General features: G+C 43.0%; 1 protein-coding gene across 4 annotated transcripts in view; it reads left to right on the top strand.

Moving 5' to 3' along the window:
- SYT2 (synaptotagmin 2) overlaps window positions 1-22634 on the top strand; it is a 178150-nt gene that overhangs the window by 111026 nt on the left and 44490 nt on the right. For 3 of the 4 annotated variants that reach the window (XM_044002355.1, XM_044002356.1, XM_044002354.1), the window contains exon 2: window positions 8837-8898. The exons of the other annotated variant lie outside the window; for it this stretch is intronic. The gene's annotated coding sequence lies outside the window, so the exon portion shown is untranslated. The remainder of the gene's footprint in view (window positions 1-8836; window positions 8899-22634) is intronic. 4 annotated transcript variants of the gene reach the window in all.

The following is a 22634-nucleotide window of genomic DNA, read 5'->3' as shown; positions in this document are numbered from 1 at the left end:
AGAGGCGATTCTTGTCCAGGTACAAGTAGCCACTGAGTCACTTCCAACTCTGAGATTCTCTGATTCTACAATATTTCATGAAATTATTGTGAAGATCCAAGAAGATGATGTATAAGGCATATAATGTTGTCACAGGAAGAATGACAGAGTAGATACAATATCAGAATTGGAGTCAGGAAGACCTGGGTTTGAATCCTCCTGCCTCAGACACTTCCCAGCAAATTGCTTCACCTTAGTTAGCTTAGGCCTCAGTTTGTTTATCTGCAAAATGAGAAGGTTGGACTGGGTCACCTCTAAGTCCCTTTAACCCCAAAATCTATGATCCTATGAAGAGCTAAGTTCAAATACTACCTCTGACATTTTCTAGCTCCATCACAGTAGGCAAGCCACTTAATCTCTGAACCTCAGGCAACTCTCTGAGACTATAAGTTCTAGATGAGTTGTGATCTGCATCAATGGAGAGAGTCCTAATTACATGATAATAGGTCCTTGATGCACAGATGCAATGTAATATAACCCATAAAGAACCACAGAAACATGAGTTGCTGTTTGTTTGTTTGAAATCTAGACCTGTGATTTCATTTGTGTTGGCAATGCAGTCAGGAGACTTCTTCCATGAATGCAGATGAACAGTTGTTCTGCAACTTATAATCTTAGAAAGTTGTCTGGAACACATAGTGGTTCAGTGACTTTCCCAGATGCAGTTTATGTCAGAAGCAGGACTTGAACTCATTTCTTCCTGACTCCAAGGCTGGCTCCCCATCCCCTTTGTCTCATTGGCTTTCTAATTTGTTTGCTATCATTATGAAAGTCCTTTCCAAACTTGGTGCTTTGTGATTCTCAGAGAAGTGAAATGAAGAGTATCCAGGCTAGCCAAGTTGAAGGGCCTTTCTTTCTTTCTTTCTTTCTTTCTTTCTTTCTTTCTTTCTTTCTTTCTTTCTTTCTTTCTTTCTTTCTTTCTTTCTTTCTTTCCGGGACAATGAGAGTAGAGTGACTTGCCCAGGGTCATACAGCTAGTGTCAGGTGTCTGAGGTTGGATTTGAACTCAGGTCCTCCTGAATCCCCGGGCCAGTGCTTTATCCACTGTGCCACCTAGCTGCCCCAAAGGGCCTTTCTAATGCTCTGAAATACTTCAGCCACTCTTAGCAGCAGTCCTACCTTTAGCAAAGTTGAGAAGCACTTTGGAAAGCCCAAGCAGTCACTGCTTTAGATGGAACTATTCCCAACCTAATTCAAGTGATGGGTTGGTTGGTTTGAAGGAGATTCCAATGTTATGTTTTTAAACCACTGGAGTAAAAAAAAGAATGTTGATGGTGGCAGTGGAGAAGAAGATGATGGTGGTGATGGTGATGATTGTAATAATGAGGACTGCTGATGGTAGTGGTGATGGCCATGGTGATGGTGGTGGTAGTCATGAAGACAATGGCAACTTTTCATTTACCTAGCCCTTTGAGGTTCCCAAAGTAATTCATATCCATGATATTACTAGATACTCATCCCAATGTTCTGACATGTAGTTTGTGTTTTTAATGCCAATTGAGTGTATTGAATGTATGAAAGTTGCTAGTTGTTCCTTTTTAAAATGAGCAACTAAGACTAACAGACAGAGGAATTGAGGTCATACTCATTTATTTTGTGGAAAAACCAGAATATAAACTCACATCTACTGATTCTGGGTTCACAGTTTGTGGGCCCCATTTCATTTTTTTACCCACCCTTTTGTGTGGTAAATTCTAGAACTGCAAGATTCTAGAGAAGGCAAAAACTTCAAAGATTATCTGATCCAACACCATTATTTCATGGATGAAGAAATTGAGCCCTCCCCGCCCCCCCCCCAAAAAGAAATTGAGCCCTCAAGAGGGAAAGAGACTTGTCTAAAATCACATAGGCAGAGGGTGGGAGACTCCTCAGTTTTATCAGCTCTGTACCCAAGTATCATTCTGCTTTCCCATGGTGCCTGTGAGTATGGTGTGGTGGGATTGTGTTCTCAATCCTATTAACCCCTACAGAAGATGATAGAGAATAGAGAAGGTGAAGGTAGTACCTGAGAGAGATCTCCTCTTCTTCTATTTTCTCTCTCCTTTGCTAATCCATTCCATAGGCATTGTGGGGAATGGGAGCAGAAAGTCGAAGAGCAAGTTATTAAGGCAGTCCTAAGACAAAAGTCTTTACAACTTTGTGGTGCCCAGGACTTTCTGTCCAATAAACATCTGGCATCAAGAAGCTCTATGATTAGAAGGGACTTCAAGAGATCATGTGGTCTAGTCCCCTCTGTTATGAAAGGGGCTGTCTTTGATGAAATGTGGTGAGAATTATTCTTGTATATAAATGATAGGGAACTTTTTGGTGGAATGTGATGATTCTTTTTATCTCCTTCCTCCTTTGAAAGAAGACTCAGGAGGAGAATGATAGTTATCTTCAAATATTTGAAGTGCTGCTATATGGAAAAGGGATTGGGAATGTTATACTTTGCCCCTGGCACATAGTAGGTGCTTAACAAATCCTTGATGATGCCCAAGAAGGCAACTGCAGATTTCATGAAAGGTAAAGCTTCCTCAAATTATAATGCGCTGCCTCAGGAGGTCCGGGGGTCCTCCTCACTAGTGGTCTTCAAGTAAAAGCTACTTGTAGAAGGAGTTCCTTTTGGGTTTGGAATGAATAAGATGGTCTCTGAGTTTCTTCCAACTTTTCGAACTCAGAAACTCCAGAATTCAAGTTAGAGATCAAGAGACTCTGATTTGCTGATAGAGAACTTGGAATTGTAAATCAACAAAAGAACTCAGTTCAGAACATTCGTGTGGATAAATCTCAAATCAGTGGGTGCAGTTCAGAGCCAACTACTGACATCAGAGTCAAAGCAGAAGGCACAGGCACCCAGCCTAAAGAGTATCTTGGAGGCCAAACTAGGCTGGAGAATTGAAAAGATTAGATTATCTAGGAAGTGGAGGCTCTGTCAGTCTGGGACTGGGTAATTTTCTTTCATAGCCACTTCTAACAGCCTTATCTTGGTGTATTTCCCCCTCAAATTGACATTCTTTTTTTTTTTTCTCTGGTAAAATAAACATCCTCACTTAAACCCAAGATAGCTCGCAGGTGGTCAGGGAAGGAGGGCGTGGTCACCGGATTTAAGTGCCAGGACACTGCAATAAGAGAAAGGAGGAGAAGGAAAAGTACTTAAGGATTCGGGTGACGTCTCTGGATCTAGAGAAATGAGTAGTCTCAGGGACCAAGAGGGTCATGGGGGCTAAGTAAAGACTTAGAGGTCTGTGCAGATTTAGAAAGTGGTAAAGAAGAAACATGGGCTAAGGGCAAAGTCTCTCAGATCTTTTCCAAGGAGGAATTAGAATCCTTAGGGAGGGCAGCTAGATGGCACAGTGGATAGAGCACTGGCCCTGGAGTCAGGAGTACCTGAGTTCAAATCCGGCCTCAGACACTTAACACTTACTAGCTGTGTGACCCTGGGCAAGTCACTTAACCCCAATTGCTTCACTAAAAAAAAAAAGAAAGAAAGAAAGAATCCTTAGGGAAATGGAGAAAATCATCAAGACTTAAGACACAGGGCTGGATCTTCCTTGCCACTTCCCAAGGTGGTCTGCACCCAAACCACCCATCCTATTTTCTTTTTTTTTCTCTTAATAGAATTTTATTTTCCAAAATATATGTAAAAAAATTTTAACATTGATTTTTTAAAACTAAAAGACTCCAAGGATGTCACATTTCCTAGCCCTGGACAAGTCTCCCCACCAGCTGGGCCTTCCATTCTAAGGAAATTCTAAGAAGTTCATCCTTCCATCTAACCTGACTTCCTCTTGGTGCAGAGTAGAAAGCCCTCATTTTGTTCACTGTCACAGACATTTCAGACTTTTCTGTAGAGAACTAGGATCCATCTGTGGAACCCAACTCTGCGAGCAGAGATGAGGTCTTCATTCCAGTGGCTGGATGGCAGGGAACTGAACAAGATGACCTTTCCAGATCCATCCCAGCTCTGGGTTCCTGCTGGAGTCAGGAGGACCCTGGACTCTGCTGGTAACCGATGAGAAGAGGAGGGATGAAAGGAGAGCCTGAGGTGTTGGGAAGTCAAATGATCTAAGATGCAGCAGCAGCAGCAGCTTGTTTTCCATGACCTTGGCCTCCTTTAAGCAAACTGCCTGTTAGTGATTAATTCAGGCCTTTTGTTCTTTCCCAGGAAGGTACCCACCGAGGAGACACTGAGCAGGAGACATCAAAGGACTGAGAATTTATCAGCCTTGCCTTGCTGCTCTTTGGAGGCAGCCTGGGCAGGGGGAGGAGAGCTTGCTCCTTCCTCCCTGTGGCACCTCTTTCTGTCAGATTCAGAGTTATTTAAGGGAGAAAAGGGCATGTCCCCATCAGCATCAATTCAGGGCCTCCAGGGAGACTCCTCCTAACCTCTCCACCTGTTGCCCAATGTGCAAAATTCTTATTAACAGTGGATAAATTCTTCCATTCTACTATCAGAGATGATTGGCGCTTGACTGCCCCTCCCTGTCACTGGCTGAGTCTCATTTTCCTCATCTGAAAAATGGGAATAATATTTGTATTACCAGGTTGGTCTGTGGAAAGAACTTTATAAGCCTTCATGAATTATGTGAATATGAATTATTACTATCATTATTATTCCTCATATGAGAACCTCTGTTTCTTCGTCTGAAAGAGGAGACAGCTAGACCAGATCAGGGCTGTTAGCCTTTTTATGTGGCATATGAAACCCTTTTTCAGCCTGGTGCTGTGTATGGACCCCTTCCCAGAATAATTTTAAGTGCGTAAAATAAAATGCATAGGATTACAAAGGAAACAACTATATTGAAACAAAGATGTGATTTTTCCTGAACCGTCCATCTTCTCAAATGTCCTAAGATTCATCCATAGACACCTTGAGGGGATGTGTACTCCAGATTAAGAACCCCCAGACTAGATGATCTCTGTGGTCCCCTCTGGCTTTAATGTTCTTGGATGCTATAATTCTGTGGTCAGGCCCAAACTTCAACATGTCCCTGGTAATGGTACTAGAGTGACTAAGAGCCAGACAGAGGTTTAAATGACACAGGTTTTTTTTTTTTTCTTGAAAGCAGGGTTGGAGGGCATGAGAGAGAGAGAGAGAGAGAGAGAGAGAGAGAGAGAGAGAGAGAGAGAGAGAGAGAAGAGAAAGCTGATGCTCAGAGGGAAGGGGGGAAGGGAGGGAAGGAAGGATGGAAAGGAAGGGAAGAAGGAAGGAAAGAAGGAGGGGAAGGAAAGGAGAAAGGAGGGAAGGAAGGAAAGAAGGAAAAGAGGAAGGAAGGGGAGGGAGGAAAGGAGGAAGAAAGGGAAGGAAGGGAAAGAGGGAGAGGAGGGAAGGAGGAGTGGAAGGAGGGAGGGAAGGAGGGAAGGAAAGGAGGAAAGAGGGAAGAAAGGAAAAGAGGGAAGAGGGAAGGAAGGGGAGGAAGGAAAGGAGGAAGAAAGGGAAGGAAGGGGAAGGGAAGGAGGGAAGGAGGAGTGGAAGGAGGGAGGGAAGAAGGGAAAGAAAGGAGGAAAGAGGGAAGAAAGGAAAAAAGGAAAGAGGGAAGGAAGGAGGTGGGAGGAAGGGAGGAAGGAAGGCAGGAAGAAAAGGGGAGATAATGTACATACATAAATATATAAAAATACATATGAAATCGATACAAGGTAATTGCATGGGGCTTGGCCACTGAAGACCAGCTTTAGTGATTTCACAGTTTTGTGCCCAGAGGGGTGGGGCAGAGTTGAATGGGGAAAGAGGTTGGAATCAGATTGAAAAATGAGGTAGATTAGGGGGACTTTGATGATCTTGCAAGTATTTTCATCCCCAGCTCCCCCCTGACGCCTGAGTATCTCTCTATTTTTAAGCTCTGTGGGTTGACTGAGCTGCCTGTCATGACACATATCTAACATTCACCTTTCCATTATGCCCTCAAGCTTCTCTGATTGCTGCATTCTGTCCTAGCAGCCTCCTCTACCAAAGGAACCAGAGACAAGCCCATCCTATCACAGCTCCTCCTCAGCTTAGACCTGAGCTCCTTCCCCAGAAAATGGTGGGAGCCATACGATTGAAACAAGGGATATGGCTTCCAACAGCAGCTCAGTGGTAGTACCACTGTGGTTTATAATGACAGGGTTGGCTAGTCTCTCCTTTCTCCTAAGTCATCCCCCTATCCATGCCCAAGTTTCAGATACTCAGCAGTAGCCCTGCAATGGGGAAGGAGGGCAAAATTCTAGCATAGGATTTTGGAGATCTAGACTTGGCTTTGCTACTAGAGTGTCATAAAGTATCACCAAGGCAGATACTGAGAATCAGTATGACCTTGGGACAATATCAACCTCTCTGAGCCTCAGTTTATTCCTTGGAAAAATTAAGGAGTTGGACTAAATCCAACTGGTTACAAAACACTTTTATAATTGAAATGATGATATAATTCCCAAAATGCTTCTCCTGGGAGATCTGAGGCAATGAACCCCACTGGGGAAAAAGGAAAATCAAGAGAAATTTAGAGCAAAATAAAAGATTAAATCTGTTTTTCTATCCCAAAACTGCTGCATACAAAATGCATTGTTCATATATACATCATTCCATATTGGCCATTTTTATAGGTATAAATATCCTAGCCCAGGCTTTTTCTCAGAGAACCTGGAGTTTTTGAGTGAATGCAGAATTGGGAATTCAAGAATTTGGAGCTGAATTCTACTAATTTCATATCGTTAAGCCTATTTTGCTGTTCTGTAAAACAAGGGAGTCATGGGGCAGCTAGGTGATGCAATAAATAGGAAGTATTGAACCTGGAGTCAGGAGGATCTGAGTTCAAATCCAGTCTTCGACACTTACTGGCTGTATGACCCTAGGAAAGTTACTTAACCCCAATTGCCTCAACAATAACAAAAAATGAGGGAGTCAGATCTCTTCCAGCCCTAAAGCCTGTGATTCAGTGAAGCCCTATTCACCTAGTACCTGAAGCATTTTGGAAAATGGAAGTCTAGGTGGATCTCAAGGGTCCTTTTCATTGCTAACATCCATGAAACCTGGGTACTAGTTCAGTTCTGCTCTTTATTAACTGTGTGACCTGGGTCAAGTCACCTCCCCTTCTCTAGGCCTCAGTTTCCTTATCTGTAAAATGAGGTTGGGGCAGACCTAGATGATCCCCTCTACCTCTAACATTCTATAAATTTACTCCAGTGTTTAAAGGGAGATCAAAACTACTGACCTCCCAATGGTCATCTTGGGGTGATATCTGGAGCAAAGGATTTGGCTAACTTTTTTCCTTACCACTGGGGAATGAGAGGTGAAATAATACCCATGCTCTCTACTAGAATTACTGAAGTTGAAGGAGCTAGAGGTGCCTATTGAGTCACAATGCTTGAGAAATCAGAATTAAGTACTTAAGGAAGGATCTGGAGAAGTAAAAGAACCCTCAAGAAATAGTTTAGTTCATTGGTCTTTGCCTCTCTGAAATGGTGGGACAAGTAACTTAAGAAATGCCAGACTGAAGCTTCTGGACTTAGTCAGGCACAAGCGCCATATTATAATGGTTGAGAAAGTCCTGGATTTGAAGTCAGAGGACCTGAGTTTTGAGTCCCAATTTAATTAGATCCTGTCTGTATGATCTTGGGAAGACTGCTTTCCCTTTCTGGCTCTCAGTTCCATCATCTATAAAATGGGGATTTGGACTAGATGAGACTTTTTTTTTTAGATGAGACTCTTAACCTAGGTTTCATGGGTATTTAAAGATGGTGGTCTGTAGATAAGATGGGGAAAATACATCTTTAATTTTATTAACCTCTAAGTTTTTTTCCTTCCTTTCCTTTCCTTCCCTCCTTCCTTCCTTTCTCCCTCCTTCTCCCTCCTTCCTTTCTTCCCCCTTCTTCCTTACTTCTTTCCCTCCTTCCTTCCTTTTTTCTCCTTTCCTTCTTTTTCTCTCTCCCTCTGTCCCACCTTCCTTCCCTCTCTCCTTCTTTCTTGGAAAGAATCAAAAACCTTTTCCCACATGACAATTCTTTAAACAATTGAAAGACAGTGTTTCCTGATGGGTATTGTGCTGGTAGAGTCAAGATCACTGACCTTGGAAGGCCCTGACACTTATGTACCTCCGACTGATCTGGTTATGACCAATTCATGTGATGTGTGGGCAAAATTACTAACTGTGATCAGGGTGGAAACTAATTTCTTGAACCTGAATTTCCTCGTGCAGTTCTATTTTGGCTTGGACTTGTGACTTTCTGGGAATAGGGAGCTCTCCAAGAACTCCCTCTATCAATGTAAATTATTACCTACCCTGTGACTTTATGGCCACAGTCATTGAGAGTTAATTGATTGGGGCACAGAGAAGTGCTGAGTGATTTTTCCAGGGTTACAGAGCCAGTATGTGTCAAAGTAGGACTTGAACCCAGGTCTTCCTATGCACCACAACATGCTGCATGTCACTTCCTTATCCCTAAAATGGGAATCATAACACTTTCAGATCATATCTCCCAAGGCTGTCTTGAGGTGCAAATCAGATAATGTATAGAAAGAGAAAAGTGCTCTCTAAACTTGAAATCCCAATATGAATATCAGATAGTGCCACATGAAAACAGCATTCACACCATTTCCCTAAGTCTTCTCCTTTCCAGGTTAAATATTGAAAAGTCCTTCAGCTTCTGTCAAATTTCCAGACTCCTCGCCCATCCCCACCTCCTTTCTGGTTTCTGGACATGAATTTGTCCAGTTTGTCCAATTTGTCAGCATCCCTCTTAAGAGTGAATTCAAGGCTTCAGATAGCATCTTGAAATCTAGAGATTTCCCAAGAGTAGGAAGGACATTCTGTATCTAATCAGCGTCTTGTCTATTTTGTAGGTCTTGGTCTACAAGGAGTACTCACCCATCCTTGAAATACCCAGGAAATTTGGTTGGTGGTGGTAAGTTGTTAAAACTTTCCTTCCTCCTCCGTCCCTGGAAATAGAATTGTTTCTTTCTTAGAATTTCTATTCCCCATTTATAGCCCAACTTTCTCCCATATATTTAGCTAACTTATGCCTTTCCCCCATAGAACTCAGCCCAAAGCTCCCCTCCTCCAGGAAGCTACCCCTGATTCACTATGCCTAGAACTGGCTGCTCCTTTATTTTGTATCTCCTTAGCGGCATTAGATTCTCTTATAGTCATTTAAGTGTTATTAAGTCTTTGGGGAAAATATGGTACAGTGAGAAGAGTATCAGTGAATTTTGAGTCAAAGGGTTTGGGTTCAAGTCACCTACTTAGTTTCTATAGCTATAAAATAAAGGGATCAGGCTAAATGACTGTCAAGATTTATGATTCTGTGACTAGGTATGTGCTCCATCTCCATTCCTCCATCTTTTATCATAATTCTTCCAATTATGGAAGGGCAGAGCATAGTAGAAAAAGCACTGACTTTATATTCAAAGATCCTGGGTTCAAATACTACTTTCATTACTACTTGTGTGACTTTAGGTAAGTCTCTTAAAGTATCTGGGCTTGTTTTCTCGTCTGTAAAGGGAAGAGCAGGGAATGTGGCATAGTGGAAAGGATTTGGCTCTGGAGTCAGAGGACTTAATTTCTAATTCTGTCTTTGATGCTTACTATCCATTGGACCTTGGGCAAGTATCTTGAACCTCCCTGAGTCTCAGTTTCTTCATCTGTAAAATGAAGGACTTGGACTAGGTGACTTCTGAGGTCCCTCCAGCTTTAAATCTGCAATCCTTTTCCAAGAGCTCCAATGATCTCCTCCTGGTATGGGGGGTTTTAAATGGTCATTGTTTATGCAAGTGAACTGAATTGAACATAGACCATCCAGTTCAGGTGGTTATTGCCTAATTCCTTCTCTTTCTTACTCATTACTCCTTTCCTTTCTCCCATTCACCCTTAGCCACCACGACCCCCTCCCCTCTCTTTCCTCACCTTTCTCAAGTGAAGGTATCCTTTTCACCATCAACTTTGTCTTGGGTACTCAGTCTACCTTCTAGAGATATGAGAAAAAGGTAGTCTTGGTATAACTCATTGTGGGGTCATGGACAAACTATTTATCATACCCATAATATATAACCCACAGGGTAGAGAATCAATTTTGATTTTGAGAATCAATTAGGTTTTGGGAATCAGATTTTGAGAATCAATTACCACAAAAAAAAAAAAAGAAAAAAACAACCCTCATTGCCCCACAAAAGAGAGAGAGAGAGAGAGAGAGAGAGAGAGAGAGAGAGAGAGAGAGAGAGAGAGAGAGAATCAATTACATGATGCAGTGGATAGAACACCAGACCTGGAGTCAAGAAGACCTGGGCAAATCCCTTAACCTCTGCTTGCCTCAGTTTCCTCATCTGTAAAACGAGAATAATGATAGCATTTACCTTCCAGGGCTATTATGAGAATCAAATGAAATAATATTTATAAAGTATTTTGCAAACTTTAAAGCACTATATAAATGTAAGATACTGTTACTTAACAGTAACTCCCAGATTTGGGATGGGGCTGGCACCTTCAGCTGCATCTATGCTGGTGAGGCAACTAAAAGACCAGACCACCTCTGACCCTGAGATCTATTTCTGTCAGTCAGCATAGATTCTGTGAGCCTATAAAAGTGGCTTAACCTCTGGTTCTAAACTTTCCCTTCTCTAAGAAGAGGAAAACCCAAACAGACTAATTAATAGTAGAGCTAAAAAACACACATAGCTATCAACCTAAATAAAAAAACACACAGTACTTTGCATATAGTAGATACTTTATAAGTATTTGTTGAATTGACAAACAGAGGCATGACAGCTGAACATAAAGGAAGGTGCACCTGGAAGTGAGGAAAGGTTGGAGAGAGAGAGAGAGAGAGAGAGAGAGAGAGAGAGAGAGAGAGAGAGAGAGAGAGAGAGATTTGTGTGGGATGTTCTCTTAAAATAGGAGAAGGATGTGTGTGACTTGTCAGAAAAGAAAGGAGAGAAGGGAGGTCAGAGAATAGTGTGCCTGTTGGCACAAGAATGAGGCAGGGGCAGTTCGTGACAACCAGGTTTATTTGCTGAGAGCAGAGAGTCCTAGCCAAGCTGGAACAAATGAGGACAGTTAAATAAAAGAGGTTGGCTTGTTGAGAGAGAGAAGCAAGTTGCAAATAAAAAACCTCTTCAAAATATTTTTTTCTACAGTAAAAGGTACCTTAAGCCACTCAGCTCCAGCCCACCAAATATGGAAATTATTGCACCTGGCTGGAGATGTAGGTGATAAGCTGTAAGCTCCATTCCTATAGATTATATAATTTTAAATCTTGGAGATCATCTAGCCCAACTCATTTGAAAAAATTAATTTTACTGATTTTTTTTGTTTTTATGTTTACTATATTTCTCAGTTTACCCAACCCTTTCCCCCTCCCAGAGGACTGCCCTTTCTAAAAAATAATCTTTAAAAGGAGGGAAAATGCAGCAGAACTAAGTAATATATCAAAAAATTTTAACACTACTTTCAGTATTCTCCAATCACAGCCTACCACCTCTGCAATGAAATGGGAAGAGGTGCCTGCTCAGATCTTTTCTTTTATATCATTCTTATACCTTCTCAACATTTAATTTGGATTGTTGTGTTGTCCTTGTTTTGTTTTGTTTTTCCATTTACATCATTGTAGTTATTGTATAGGTTGTTTTTCTCATTCTACTTATTTCACTTTGCATCAATTCATATAAATCTTCTCATGCTTCTCTGTATTAATCATGCACATCATTTCTTATAGCACAATAATATTCCATTATATTCATGTGCCACAATTTGTTTGGCCATTCATTCCTCAGTCAATGAGCATCTATTTTGTACTTGACAATACAATGTGTCATTATAATAAGTATTTTTGTGTATTGGGAACCTTTCTTTTTGTAATTGACCCCCTCAGGTATATGCAGAGTAGTACAATCTTTGAGTTAAAGATTATAGACTTTTTGGTTTTTGTCCCCTCCTTTGCTCCATCTTCCAAACTGGGCCACCAGATACTATGTATGGGAGGAACTAAACCACTAGGCTCTGCATTCCCTGGGATCATGCATCCTTATCTTCACCTTAGCCATTTTTTGCCTGTTTTCTCCCTCTCCTCAATATAACCTCTACTACTTTCCCACCCCTTGCTCTAAGAATTGTATCCAAATCACCACTACCATTACTTCTGGAAAAACCACATCAGTGGATTGTTCCATTAACCCACTCACAGTTTTTGTGATTCCCTAGACTATAACTCCCTTCTCTGACCATCATGCCCCTATATTTATTGTCCTCCTCATTAGAATATGAAGTCCTTGAGGACAGAGACTGTTTCAGTTTTATTGGCACACTTGTTCACTCTTTGTGACCCCATGGGCCATTGCATGCCAATATTGTCCACAGGGTTTTTGTTGGCAAAGATACTGGAGTGGTTTGTCACTGTCCAGCTCATTTTACAGATGAGAAAATTGAAGCAAACAGGGGTTGGGTGACTTGCTCAGGGTCACATAGCTAGTAAGTGTCTGAGGCCAGATTTGAACTCAAAAAGATGTCTTCTGTACCCCAACCCCAGTACTATGCATTCTAACACTCATTCCTCTTACTTTCCAGGACAGTGGTCTTCCCACTGTACTCCCTTATTCATTTGAATTCTCTAGCATCGACTCAGATAGTAGAAAAAGCTACCACAGCATCAGGATGTCACAGCGAAAAAGGTGATCAGTTTGTAGTCAAAAGACCTAGATCCAAATCCAGGGCAAGTCACCACTTGTACGAGCCTCAGTTTCTTCATCTGTAAAATGAAGGAGTTGGACTAGATAATTTCCAAAGTTCCTTCCAGTTCTGAATCTATGATCCTCTGTAGATTTCTTACAAAATTTTACACCATACAAATGTACATAGTGCTTGTCCTTTCCCCAGTAGCCTATATTTCCAAACTTTCCTTCAGGAGCCCCCTCCCCTAGATCCACCCACGAGGGATTGTCTAAGAGTGCCTGGCCAATTTGGAATTTTCCAAATTGGAATTTTCCTTCTACCCATATGTTTTCCATTTTCCAGCACGTTGGCATTTAGAGGACAGGGTTTACATTTTGGTCTCCCTATCACCATCTCTCCCTCACTTCGCTCCTCCCCCATCAGGCCAGAAAAGAGGGAGCCACTGCTGTTTGGGGAACATAATTGCACCCTAGGGACCCACATGGCCCACTTTAGCTTCCCAGAGACCCAGAGCTGTCAGTAGCAAGGTAGGTAATGGCCATCTACTTTCAGGGCAGGCACAGCACTTACTCATTCAGAGGCATAACTGTTACCGCTGAGAATGGGGGAGCCGGGCCCATCTGGTCCAGGAGGATTCCTACATCCTTCCGAGGCTGCGTTAGATGACCTCTAAAGCATATTCCAATGCTAGGGTTCCATGAATCCCTGACTAGAGTGGTGACATTTGTCTCTAGTACCTTACTGTCTTCCTTTACCATTCTCCCCCCCCATGCTCTTCCCTCCCCCACCGGATGCCAGCATCTTCATTCTCTTTCCTTCCCTCTTCCCTTCCCTAACAAAAACTGTTTTTGGCTTACAGTTGGAAAGGACCTGTTATACTTTTTCATGACTGATGCACTTTAATGCGCAATGGGCACTTGTGTGTTAAAATATTTGTTGATAGCTTTTGTTTTTATATTACTTAGATTTCTCAGTCTCTTCTTGCCCCTGCTGGAGAGACATCCTTTACACTAAAGAAGAAAAAGGAGAAAAATCAGTTCAGCAAAACTAATGAACGCATTGAAAAAAATCTCATAATGTACATAATGTAATTATTATTATTATTATATGTGATGAAATTATTATTACATATAATGTCAGACTTTTTCAATACATTGATTAGTCCTATTGTCCCAATACCCATAGTCCTCCATTTCTGCAAAGAAAATAGGGAGGTACTTTCTCAGATTCCTTCTTTGAGGGGCAAACTTGGTTGGAGAGTTGCACTTTAAGAGGGGTTCCTGGCGGGCAGCTAGGTGGTGCAGTGGATAAAGCACCAGCCCTGGATTCAGGAGGACCTGAGTTCAAATCCAGCTTCAGACACTTGACACTTACTAGCTGTGTGACCCTGGGCAAGTCACTTAACCCCCCTCATTGCCCTGTAAAAAAAAAATTAATTAAAAAAACAAAAACAAAAAACAAAAGGGGCAGCTAGGTGGCACAGTGGATAAAGCACCAGCCCTGGATTCAGGAGTACCTGAGTTCAAATCCAGCCTCAGACACTTGACACTTACTAGCTGTGTGACCCTAGGCAAGTCACTTAACCCCCATTGCCCCGCAAAAAAACCCAAAAAACAAAAACAAGAGGGGTTCCTGAAATTCCAATGATAGGATTATAGGCCTCAGTGACACATTGGCAGGGCAGACCTCAACCAGTGCAAAATCACAAAACCCCAGAATATTAAAGGTAGAAGGACCTTCCTTTATCTCTCCAATCCCCTGATTTCACAGATGAGGAAACTGATACTTAGGGAATATTTCTTCCCCCATGTCACATAAGGAGCAGAGCTGATGCTCCAAATCCTCCCCTTCCTTCATTCCCTCATGAAACCTGAGGACTTGCCTGGACAACTAGGCAGGCCTGGGCCGGATGCTTCCAGGCACATGGTCCAGTGAGGACATGAATGGCTCCTTAAGAAGTGCCCATTTATCTTGCTCTTGTTGAGCAGTCATGTGGCTCAGCAGGCTGCCCCTCTCCTTCTTGAGAGGCCCAAGAGTCCATCCTTGGAATGCTAGTCTGCTTACCCTGGCATGGCATGAGAGAGCCCACTCCCAGTTCCAAAATCAGGTCTTCTGTCTAATGCAGACCAGGGATAACTGAAGGTGTGAGGACAGCTGTAAATAAGAACCTACTCCCGCCACCCCAACTTCTCCTTCTCCCCTCCCATTGTGTGTTCTTCCAAGCCACAGATCCTGAATTCTGGTCTTCTCTGTCTCAATTTCCTCATCTGCTGAATGAGTGAAAAAACTGTTTCACCTGCCTTATATTGAGAGCACTGGGCTAGGAAGCAGGAAGCAGGCTTTGCTGCCACTATCCAATCAGGGTGACCTTAAGCAAATCAACAGATTTCTTTGGGCCTTTTATTCTCTACCTGTAAAATGGGGAAGTAGGGTTATCCTTTCCCCCGGGGATCTGGGAAAGGAGAATGAGCTAGCCCTGATGAAAGCCTCTATGTATCTCAGAAACAAATGATCCAAAGATGGGATGAGCTATAGCCTAGGGCAGGCTGAGCCAGCCGAGGACGAGGAATGTACTGAAAGGAGGTGTGTTTGAACCAATCTCAGAAAGGAGACACCAACCCAAATGCCATCTGTTTGTGGCTTCACCCTGGCCTAGGCCCAGGCCTTCTTGACTTCCACTTGGTATTTACAGCCTGCCTTGCTCATCTCAACAAATGTCAAGAGGGTCAAATGAAATAATATATGTGAAATCATTTTGTATCCAAGGCTTCACATATGTAAGGAATTATTATTATTACTGACCTCATACTGTTCTAGGGCTGAGCTCATAGGCTTGACTCATTCTCCGGGAGTAGCCAAGCTGGCTTATGAAGGAGGGAACTCTGCATCCTTGGAATGATAGCACCTCAGAAGTAGAAGAGAGCTTAGTTAGCCCCTGCCCCTTCCTTGTTTTACACAGCAGTGAAGTGATCTACCCAACTTCCCACAGCAAGTTGGGATTAGTACCCAGGTCTCTCAATGCCTCTTTCTCAGCTCCTTCCCCAATATTACTCCACTTCCTTGACCTAACACCAGAATTAGAGGCTCTCAAAGGTCTTTTCTCCAACTTCTACCTAAGCAGTAATTTCCCTCTGCAATATCCTTGAAAACTAGCCATGGGGGCAGCTAGGTGGCGTAGTGGATAGAGCACTGGCCCTGGAGTCAGGAGTACCCGAGTTCAAATCCGGCCTCAGACACTTAACAAGCTGTGTGACCCTGGGCAAGTCACTTAACCCCAATTGCCTCACTAAAAATAAAGAAAGAAAAAAGAGGAAAACTAGCCATCCATTCTCTACTTAATAGGCCTGTTGCGAGGTTCATGACCTCCCCAGACATCCCATTCCACCTTGTTAGGGAGTTTTTTCCTTATATTAAGTCTAAAGCTGTCTCTGAAGTTTCCAGCCCCCTTTTCTGTCCTCTGGGGCCAAAACGATTAAGTGAAATCTCTATTCCACAAGACGACCCTTCAAATAACAGAAGATAGCTATTGTGACCTCTCCCCTCCCCCCCAGCCTTTTCTTCTCTTTTAAGCAGGCCTCATAGTCCTCTCCATTCCCCTCTATTTTTTGGACATATTCTAGCTTGTCAATGTCTTTCATGAAATATCCCAGTCCAGATATGGTCTGACCAGTACACAGGATAATAGGACTATGGCCTCTACAAAACCTATGTAATAACAAGCCATCCTTACCATGGGATTCTCTTGTGTTCATAAAACAATTTCTGAAACCTTGAGGCAACAAGATGGTGCAGAATATAGAATGCTAGACCTGGAATCAGTTCAAATTTGATATCAGACATTTACTCACTGCAACTCCGGGCCAGTTACTTCCCCTCTGTCTGACTTATTTTGCACAGCTAAAAAATGAAGATAATAATAGGACTGTGAGAATTAAACGAGATAATATTTTTATAGGGCTTTTGTGAGCCTTAAAGTGCTATGTAAATGTTAGGTATTATTATTTATTAATTATTATTAATTATTTTCATGTTAGTGGAGGCTGAAGAGGGGATTACCAGATGCATTTTAAAACTTTTTTCCAAGGGGGCAACTAGGTGGTGCAGTGGATAAAGCACTGGCCCTGGATTCAGGAGGACCTGAGTTCAAATCCGACCTCAGAAACTTGACACTTACTAGTTGTATGATCCTGAGCAAGTCACTTAACCCTCATTGCCCTGCAAAAAAAAAAGGAAAAGAAAAAGAAAAAAAAAAACCACTTCTTACAAGTCTGAGATTCCATTGTTCTATAGAAGGGCAAGATATTGCTCTTAATTATCCCGAGTGTGTGTCATCAGAACCAGGATATAGGCACAACCCACCTACCATCACTGATTGGCTCCATCAAAACATAATGGTCCATAAGAAAACAAAACAAAAAAAAGGGGCAGCTAGGTGGTGCAGTGAATAGAGCACCGGTCCTAGAGTTAGGAGGACCTGAGTTCAAATCCAGCCTCAGACACTTAACACTTACTAGCTGTGTGACCCTGGGCAAGTCACTTAACCCCAACTGCCTCACCAAAAACAAAACAAAACATAATGGTCCAGGGAGCAGTTAGTTTCTTTTTTTTTTTTTCCCTTCCAGGGCAATGAGGGTTAAGTGACTTGCCCAGGGTTACACAGCTAGTAAGTGTTGAGTGTCTGAGGCTGGATTTGAACTCAGGTCCTCCTGAATCCAGGGCTGGTACTTTATCCACTGTGCCACCTAGCTGCCCCCAGCTAGTTTCACAGACAAATGGGAGAAAGGTCAAGGAACATCATAGTGGGACTTCATGACTTTACACAGGAATCTGTATCCTGTGAACGGATAATGAAGGCAACCACCGAGAAGCTACATAGCATAGAGGGCTGGGCTTGGAGTTGGAAAGACCTGCTTTCAGATCCCATCTCTGACACTTGCGTGACCATAAGCAAATTGTCTGAAGCCCCTCTCCCAATCTCAGTCTCTTAATCTGTAAGATGGGGATAATAATACCTACAGTATCTATCTCCCAGGGTATGATAATATTTGTAACATCTACATCACTGGGTTATTATCAGGCACAGATGAGATCACCTGTGGAGAGGACTATATTACTGTGACGACTTTATTATTTTATAGCTTCCCTGCCCACTGGCTGTTTCTTGGGGCCTTCCCCTCCCTCACCCCATCCCTGTGTCTAAATCATAGATTTAGAACCTCAAAGAGAACCTTGGAGATTGTCTGGTCCAACTTCCTCATTTTATAAAGGAGGAAACTGAGACAAAGTTAAATGACTTATCCAAGGTCATGCAGGTCAAATCCCCAGGTCCAACATTTTTTTCCCCCAGCACTGCAAATACCATCTCTCCCCCTCCCAGAGTCTTCAGAGATGGGCTCTCCCTTCATAATACCTTTTTTCTTTCCACCCAGGTGAAGGGGAGCTAAAGAAGGCAGTCTGTTTAAAGTCATACATAGCCCAGATATATACATTCACCTTTTTTTTTTTTTTTTTTTTGCGGGGCAATGGGGGTTAAGTGACTTGCCCAGGATCACACAGCTAGTAAGTGTCAAGTGTCTGAGGCCGGATTTGAACTCAGGTACTCCTGAATCCAGGGCCGGTGCTTTATCCACTGCGCCACCTAGCTGCCCCCATTCACCTTTATTTTAATGATTCTATGGTTAGTTTATGCACATACTACATGTGTGTGTATATGCTTGTACGGACATAGATGTGCATACATCACAAAGTAGAAAATGTTGGTCTGTGCCTAAGGGCCTTCAAAGGGCTCTAGCTTCCCTTGCTCTGTTGTAGCTGGCTGGCAAACACCTCTCATGGCTGTTCTGCTCTGTTTCGTGGCTAATGAAGTCTCTCTCTGCCTCCGGTCTCCAGCAGGTCTCCCATCTCTCCTTTCCAGATTGTGATCATTGACTCAGGGTTGCCTGCTCCCAGCTGCAGGCTCCTCAGTCACTCTTGCCAAGGAATGGGGACCACAGTGACTGCAGTTCGAAGACCCAGCAATAGAGGGCACTGTTAGGCTTTACTTACCTGAGGGCTGAGCCATGATGCTAAGAGAAGAAGGAAGCAGGCTTTCTGTAGGAGTTAGTACTATGCAGTCATTGAGCACCCTCTCCATAGAGAACAGAATTCCTGCCTTTTCTGCCTGTCTCCCCTCTTAGACAGCTAACATTCGACACCCATTCCTTGATCTTTTTTCTCTGTTCCCCAGACCCAAGTCCTGTGCTTTCATTAAATGGTCCGTGTCCCTGACTTTCACAAGGGTAAAGAAGTGGCATTCTCTTTTATTCTAACTCTAATTCGTCATTCCTGCCAGCACTACGCGGCAGAGCTGGAGCCTTCAGGGCTCATATCAGTGCCCCTTAGTTGAAGATCAACAAGGTACAAGAAAGCTTGTATACGCTTAGTCAGGTAGAAGATTTATGAATTTTTAATATTTTGTAGCTTAAAATGAAGATGTGCATCTGGCATGAAGGATAAGGATAGAGAGTGCAGTATGCACGTCTTATAGGTGACAATGCCTCATCTGCCTCTCTGCACGGACGCCCTGCATCACTTTAATGCCCGGGATCTCTCTTTCCTAAGCTACACCCTCCTAGTTCTCTCCCAGTTCTCCCCACATGCCTCTTCCCAAATGGAGAATTAGAGAAATCTGAGCAGAGCCAAGCGGACTGACTGCCTAAGATCCCAAGCAAACATCACAGCTTGCTGGTAGGACCTTTCTGAGGTCATTGGAGCCACCCCCTGCCTCCAGGCATGATTTTTTAAAAAAAACTTCACCCTGAATAGACAAAGATCTCTTTTAGTGTCCAAATCCTTAAAGGAAAGTGGTTCCATCCATTCTCTTGCTCATCCAGGCAGCTAGGTGTCACAGTGTTCAGAGCATTGGATATTATTTTTCCTTCGGTCTTGAAGAGGACCATGGCATTGGGGTGATGTCATAACTTGCACTGAATTGGATTTAAGTGAGGGAGAGCATTGGAGGTGAAGTCAGGAAGACCTGAGTTCAATTCCAGACTCTGACAATTACTAGCTATATGACCTTGGGCAAATCATTTATCCTCTGTCTCAGTTTCCTCATCTGTAATATGGAGATAATAATAGCCCCTACCTCCCAGGGCTGTTGTTCAAAAATGAGATACTATATGTAAAGTGCTTTGAATAAGTGCCATATAAATTCTAGTTATCACTTATTTCAAAGTCCTTAAGCCCTCACTGTCAATACCAGACACATTCTGTTTCTCAGTCCCATTTCTACTTAAGAGATCAAGTACTCTATACTTACAGAGACCATCCAGTCCATGAAGGGAAGATAGTATTGGGAGAAGTTGGAAGCCACCAGGGAATAGGGGACCAGGCTCTTTCTGGATGACTCACAGAATCACAGTATTATGAATGGTGTTAAGGGATTAATTATTAAGTATTGTATTAAGTAATGTATTAAATATTAAGGGATATTTTAGATGATCTAAGCCAGTATCCTTCCCCAATTTTACAGATGAGGAAACTGAGGCTCAGAAAGAAATCACTCACCCTAAATCCTTTCTCAATTTGTGCCTTGCTATGGCCTATCCATCCAACTAGATTGTAAACTCCCTGGGGGCAAGATCTCAGTCACTTCCATTCTCTGTATACTTTCACAGGAATTTACAGTACAGAACTGAGCAAACAGTGGGTGGTCAACTAAAGTCCTTGATTGATTGACTGACTTCCTCTCCTCCCTCTGATCCCTCTCTCTTTCTGTTCCTCCTGTATAGAGTAACCTGCCCCCATTATCATTTTGAGTCCCTCAGCTTAAAATCTACCTCCTCTGGGAAGCCACTTGGATCATAGAATTTAGGGCTGGAAAGGACCCTAGAAATCGACATTTTATCTCAGTTTTTTTTTAGGTAAGCCATCTGATGGCAGGTAGATGGCACATTGGATAAATTGTTGGGCCTGGAGTCAGGAAGATCTGAGTTCAAATCTGGCCTCAGACACTTACAAGCTGTGCGACCCTGGGCAAGTCACTTGACCCTGTTTGCCTCTATGTCCTTATCTGTAAAATGAGCTAGAGAAGGAAATGGCAAAGCACTCCAGCATCTTTTCCAAGAAAACCCCAATTGGGACCACAGAGAGTTAGACATGACTGAAAAATGACCTAACAACAACATCCGATGGCCAAAGAGAAAAAGTGATCTTCTCAAAGAACAGAGGTGGGATTTGAACCTTGCTTACCTGACTCCAGGTCATGTCAATCCCACCCCAACCCCAAGCAGAGAAGATAGGAATGGGGCACCGGCCACACAGTCCCTCGGGATTGCAAGAACAGAATGATGCTGCTGAGGGCTGGGCAGTCAATCGGTGACTCAGCATCTTGTTCATTTCCCCTGTGCTCTTTCTTCTGCTGCAGTATTAACTCTCTCCCCACTCTGGGGCCAGGCAGCAGCCTTCAGTTTGGGATGCACTTCTCAACAGAAAGAATGAGAGATTTAAAGTCCTTCAGGCTGGATGGGCCACACCAAGACTGTAGCTAATGTCCATCTGACTATAGGTTAGAAGGGGAAAAGCTAGGCATTACGTGGTTTCAGTGGTACAAAATGGTGGCTCAGACTGGAGAGGTTGGGTAGTAGATGGTGGGAAGGTGAGAGCCATGGGAATCCAGTGCCCAGAATCTCCTTCCTTCAGGGGCCTGGATTGAGAAGCAGACAACTCCCCACAAACTTAGCCCCTCTCCTGAAGAGGGGAAGCTGGATGGAGTCCTCCATAGATAATATCACTGAAACCCCCAGATGTGACATCCTTGCTCCCCTTCAGGGAATAGGGAGACAGGTCTCATTGTTTTTTGTGTTTTTTTTAGTGAGGCAATTGGGGTTAAGTGACTTGCCCAGGGTCACACAGCTAGTAAGTGTTAAGTGTCTGAGGCCGGATTTGAACTCAGGTACTCCTGACTCCAGGGCCGGTGCTCTATCCATTTTTCCACCTAGCTGCCCCCAACAGGTCTCATTGTTAAAGGTAAGGAAATGGTAAAAACATCCCTAGACTAGGTAGGGCTCAGGAGATCTAGGTTTTGGTTCTAGGTTTGTTCCTAGCTAGGCAAATGTGAGTTTGGACATCCCATTATGACTAAAGATGGGAGTAGGTGGGGGATGATGAAAAGCTGGGGGTTGGGGAATTTGTAATGTGCCTCAGAATCTGGAACTTTAGAGTAGGACTCCAGAGAAGGCTGCCTATGAACAGATGATCTCAGGTGAAAAATCAATCAATCAATAATCATTGATTACTGGAGTGCCTGTTTTGTGCCAGGGATTGTGCTAAACACTGGAGATACAAATAAAGAGAATGAAACAATTCCTGCTTTCAAGGAAGTTAACTATGGATTAAGTATAAAAGGAAGAAACACAAATAAATGCAAAGTATTTAAATACAAGGTGGCTAGGGAGGGAGGGCCCTAGGGATGGGGGGGGGATCAGGAAAGGGATCCTGCAGATGATGGTATCTGAGCTGCGTTTTAGAAGAAGAGAGAGCTTCTATGAGGCAGAGGTAAGAATAAGAGGAAAGGAGCATCTGGAAAGAACTTGTCAGCCATTAGAAGTGTGCAGTGACTGAGGGGAGACTCTGCCTCATTTTTTCCCCTGAGGCTTCTCAGAATACAGCCGGGTTCCTCTATCTGAGCTGGGTGAGTTTTAGTCCTACACAGAGGCAGAGAGATGGGATGAAATTACTTCTAGAAGTCTCATCCAAACGAGCATTTGTTTCTGTGTGTGCATTACTTAAAGAACTGACTAATTTGTTTCCAAAATGAATTGGTTGGTGCAGCCCTGCAAAAGTTAAGAAGCATAAATTTATCTCTAAGTATTGATCTTTTTTAGTCTCTGCGATTCAGGGAAAGGGATCTTACTGGTTAACCTATTTCCATCTCATTACTTTGGCTTCTGCAAGTGTAATTTGGGGAGAAATAGAATCTACCCAATCAGCTCTCAGCTC

The sequence above is a fragment of the Dromiciops gliroides genome, chromosome 4 (genome assembly GCF_019393635.1).
Source record: "Dromiciops gliroides isolate mDroGli1 chromosome 4, mDroGli1.pri, whole genome shotgun sequence".
Taxonomy (NCBI): domain Eukaryota; kingdom Metazoa; phylum Chordata; class Mammalia; order Microbiotheria; family Microbiotheriidae; genus Dromiciops; species Dromiciops gliroides.
Note: the sequence above shows the minus strand (reverse complement) of the source record. Positions and strands in the feature narration are given on the sequence as shown.